General features: G+C 43.9%; 1 long non-coding RNA gene across 1 annotated transcript; it reads left to right on the top strand.

Moving 5' to 3' along the window:
• The first annotated feature begins 418 nt into the window (after window positions 1-418).
• LOC119866682 lies at window positions 419-4115 on the top strand. Its single transcript, XR_005380891.1, has 4 exons — window positions 419-709; window positions 1610-1719; window positions 2603-2800; window positions 3308-4115. It is a non-coding gene; the product is annotated as an uncharacterized LOC119866682 (long non-coding RNA).
• Window positions 4116-4607: the final 492 nt, after the last annotated feature.

The following is a 4607-nucleotide window of genomic DNA, read 5'->3' as shown; positions in this document are numbered from 1 at the left end:
CCTTCTTATCACTCAGGTCTCAACTAAAATATCACCTTCTGAGAGAAGATTTTCATGAGCACCTTGGTTAAGGTATCTTCCCAACCACAACTTCATGTCCCGCTATTAGTTAGGAAAGTGGCTTCAAATAAGAATAAATCTGGGGCAGCCCTGGGGTGGCCCAGCGGTTTAGCGCCACCTTCAGACCAGGGTGTGATCCTGGAGACCCGGGATCGAGTCCCACGTTGGGCTCCCTGCATGGGGCCTGCTTCTCCCTCTGCCTGTGTTTCTGCCTCTCTCTCTTTCTCTCTCTCTCTGTGTCTCTCATGAATAAATAAATAAAATCTTAAAAAAACAAAAAAAGAAAAAGAATAAACCTGGTACAGGCCTAAGCTGGTAGACCTTTGTCTCATATATTAAGATATCCAGGGTAGTTAGGTCAAGGCTATTCAAGCCTCAGTGGTGCTATCAGGGACTCTGGTTCTTTCTCACATTTCTGCTCTGCCCCCCTTAACATCTCAACTTTCTTCCTTGTGATTTCACTTCAAGGTCACAAGACAGCTGCTGCACCTCTGGGCATTATATCTGTGTCCCAAACAAGGAGAAGGGAGAGTTCAAAGGATCAAAGTAATTTCTTATGTGGCTCTGCATTTTATTGGACCCGAAGGCCTCCTCAGAGGGTTCAACCTGGAGTCTTGGACTTGGGTCCCACAGTCCCTAGCACCTAGCAGTAAGTGATGGTGGAGACACAAGCATTTTATCTTCCCACCATGTATACTAGAGAATGCAAGGCAGAGGGGGGTATAAATGATTGGGGTCAGCTAATCCCAGTCACCTTTTATGCCATATTGTCCTGTGTACCTTTTTCATAGAACTTATGATCTGAAATCACCTTGTTTTATTTATCTGTTTTCTTACCTGTGTCCTCTGATTTCGAGTAAGCTGCATGAGACGGGTGACCTTGTATCTTTTCTTTAGGACTATGACTAGAAGCGACTCTAGCACACAGTAGGAAGGCAGTAGCTAGCGGTGGATTCTTGAATAAGCCATCCAAAAACAGCTAAGATTTGCCTCTGTTACAAATGCATTTCTATTATGCACAAAACACTCACAACGCACTAGATCATTAAAGCTTAATTGTTAAGTGTCCTATGCAGATTGACTTGCATGCTGTTGGGACACCAAAAGCTGAGTGAACTGTCCTGATCTGAGGAGTAACAGTGGGTCTGTTCATAGCAGCTGCATTGATAGGATTGATGGTATCGTCTGTTAGGTCCACACTCCCTCTCAAAGCTGCCTTTGCGATGATAGCTCCATTGGCAGACTCTCCACGGGCTAGAGAGAAGCTCAGTGTCCTCCCGCAGCACTCAGCCACTGGCCATATCATGTGGATTTGTGACCTGCTTCACTAAACTTACTGGCCGCACACAAGCTCTGGGATATTAAATAAAATATGAATGGCATACACACAGGCTTGGTCAGGCTCATGGGAAGTTTCTATGGCAGCCCAAGTTTCTATTTGAAAGAAGAGATTCAGTGGTGGCTCTCAAGCTCAGGGTTGAACATGGTCACTGGAGTCTAGATGTGCCTGGCAGTGCCTGATGGGCTAACCAAGCGGTCCTTTCTGCAGGGGGCACTGAATAGTGATGGAATCCCTCGCCCTTACAAGTTCAGCCCAATACCAAAGTCTCGAAAGCTCTGCAGAAAGAAGAGAAACTGAATACTGCCCCTTGCCTTCAGGTGAGCTCTTCATGGACTCGTGTCTGAATCTAGGGGAAATAAGGGGCTGTAAGTACATATTGATGTGTTTTGTTTTGTTTTGTTTTTTAACAAATCTTCCAAATCTATGGCACAAAGCTACATTGCTTTGGTGTATATGTAATGGAGAGGAAGAGGTGTTTCTTCCTCTTCTTCATGGCTCACAGCTATGGCCCTTGCATGGAGGGCGTAGAGAACACAGAACTCCCTCAGCTTGTGGAGGTCTCTAATGTGGTGGCCACACCTACAGGAACTTATTCCTGAGCACACTACAGACATTTTCGAGAATGCTCAGAAACAAGCAGGAGAGACCTGGTGGGGATAGAGATATTGCAATGGTGGGTAGGAGTGAGGGGGTCTGTTTCATTATTTGTGAGAGGAACTCTTATTTTATTTTATTTTATTTTATTTTATTTTATTTTATTTTATTTTATTTTATTTATTATTTTATTTTATTTTATTTAATTTAATTTAATTTAATTTAATTTAATTTAATTTAATTTATTTTGTTTCAGGAATTTATTTTAAACATTAGTCCCAGTCCCCACTTTAGTCCAACAAAGCCCAGGGAAAATGAGCCACATACATTTTTTTTGAGCAAACATTTACTGCCAGGTACTGTACTAGACATTGAAGAGCACGGGAACAAAATAGATAAAGCCCCTACTTTCACAGAGCTTATTTCTTTGTAGAGGAAGAGATGGAGAATAAATGAACCTCAATAATGGAATTGATGGAAGGGCTAAAAGTTGGATATAAAAAGAAAAATCAATTTAGAATATTGAACCGGACTCACAAGAGAAGTTTAGGGAAAATTACTTTTAGGGGGAAGATCCTAAGACTCCATCCCCATTTCCATCTCCAGTAGGTCATACCCAGCGTCACCATGAGCCACAACAGTCCTCCTGAGGCCAACACTTTTTGCTCCTTTCCCATGCACCAAAAAAGTCCCATTGTCTTCATCACACAAGTGACAGCCTGGCCTGGGGATTTATGAGCATGATGTCTCTGTGGCTGGGCTGTGAGCACCTGCACCCTGGGTTCCGGAGAGCCTCGTGCAAGGGTGAGCCCATGGCGGGGGGTTGAAAATATCTGTTGACCGTGTGACAGAGCGAATGAATGAAGTGGAGTCACGTTGCAACAGGTGAGCTTTAGGTCAGACATAAGTGTTTCCTGTCAGGCTCATGAAATGCTCAAACAGCTGTAAGGGGGAGCTTGTGGTTTGCACCATGTCAGGCTTCAGCTCAGGGAGGATTAACCCATTGGCTGCAGCAAAGTTACTGGGAGTGGATCTGTTTCAGCCACTGCACATGCTAGAGAGCCATCAGGTCAGTCCGGCTATGGCCACCGAGGGCCTTTGCAAATGGTTCTGGAAGCCTAAAAACAGTGGGTGCCACAATGCACGGAACTCTCATGAATATCAGGCCAAGTCCTAAAAACATTCTACTATTTGCTACCGTGACCAGAGAAAGGAAAAAAAATTGTGTGTGTGTGTGTGTGTATGTGTGTAGTAAGTTTGTTAAGTTCTGCAAAATGTTTGGAATCTTGTGAATGACACTCATTTTCCTAGGCTGATCTCATCTTAAACAGCAAAATATGTCTTGGAATCACCTCTTCAGAGCAGGTAAAAATCCTGACCAGGTAGGCAGAGACTGTTTGACAGTCCTGGGGAATATGAATGCAAGAGAACGAGAAGTGAAGCACACTGTTTGTTCAGCAAAACTGAAAAAACATTTGGAAATAGCAAAGTGGAAAAAAGGAAGGACTCAGTCGTAAAGAGATACGGATCCAGAGAACAGACTGGTGGTTTCCAGAGATGAGAGGTTAGGGGAGAGTGGGCAAAAGGGGTTGAAGAGTTAGAAATTTCCAGTTATAAAACAAGTCCTGGGGATATGATGCACAGCATGGGGTCTACAGTTCATAATACTCTACTGTATACTGGAAAATTGCTAAGAGAGTAAATCTTGAAAGTTCTCATCATAAACAAAAAAAAAATTGTAACTGTGTGTGCTGATGGATGTCAGCTATACTTATTGTGGGGATCATTTTGCAGTGCATGTAAACACTGAATCACTATGTTGTACACCTGACACACGATGTTTTATGCTAGTTATATCTTCATTCAAAAATAGTAATGAGAGCACACCTTGCCCATCGTCTGTTTACTTTAACCAGGCTTCTCAGTAGAAATGCCCTCTACATTATGACCCAGCCCACAATAATGACGAATCACCTACCTACCTACCTACTGAGACAAGAGTTTCATAAAACAATACTTTCCTTACCATGTGCAATGCACTCTGGTGTCTTCCAATATATTCTTTTTCTTTTTAAAAAATGCTGGTGAGGGGCACCTGGGTGGCTCAGTGGGCTAAGCATCTGCCTTTGGCTCAGGTCATGATCTCAAGGTCCTGGGATCCAGCCCAGAGTTGGGCTCTCTGCTCAGCAGGGAGTCTGCTTCTCCCTCTCCCTTTGGGCTTGCATGCAAATAAAATAAAATAAAAAATAAATAAAATAAAAAAAAGATTTAAAAATGCCTATGAAGTTCTGTGGCTTTGGGCCATGGCCCCAGGTAGCTTTGGACTGAGTGAATTATATGGTGAACTGAGGTGGAAACTGCATCTGGCAGTGTGGGGGCCCAGAGCCCGCCAGAGCCTAACGTCTTGCACGGCGCGTTGATGTCCTGTCTCTGTGCTGCTCCAGGCAGGTGTAACCTGTTAACTCTCTTCCAAAACCACGCTGGGTGAGGGATCAGGAGATGGGGTGAGCGGTCACCTCCTGCAAGTCTCTCAGCCTTAATGAGCCTCTGGCATCCCCCCCTATGAAATGGGAAATTCGGCGAAGCTCATTGATTCAGACTCTGTGACAGA

This window comes from Canis lupus, chromosome 29, assembly GCF_011100685.1.
Source record: "Canis lupus familiaris isolate Mischka breed German Shepherd chromosome 29, alternate assembly UU_Cfam_GSD_1.0, whole genome shotgun sequence".
NCBI lineage: Eukaryota > Metazoa > Chordata > Mammalia > Carnivora > Canidae > Canis > Canis lupus.
The sequence above is the reverse complement of the archived record's forward strand: the minus strand, read 5'-3'. Positions and strand labels throughout refer to the sequence as shown.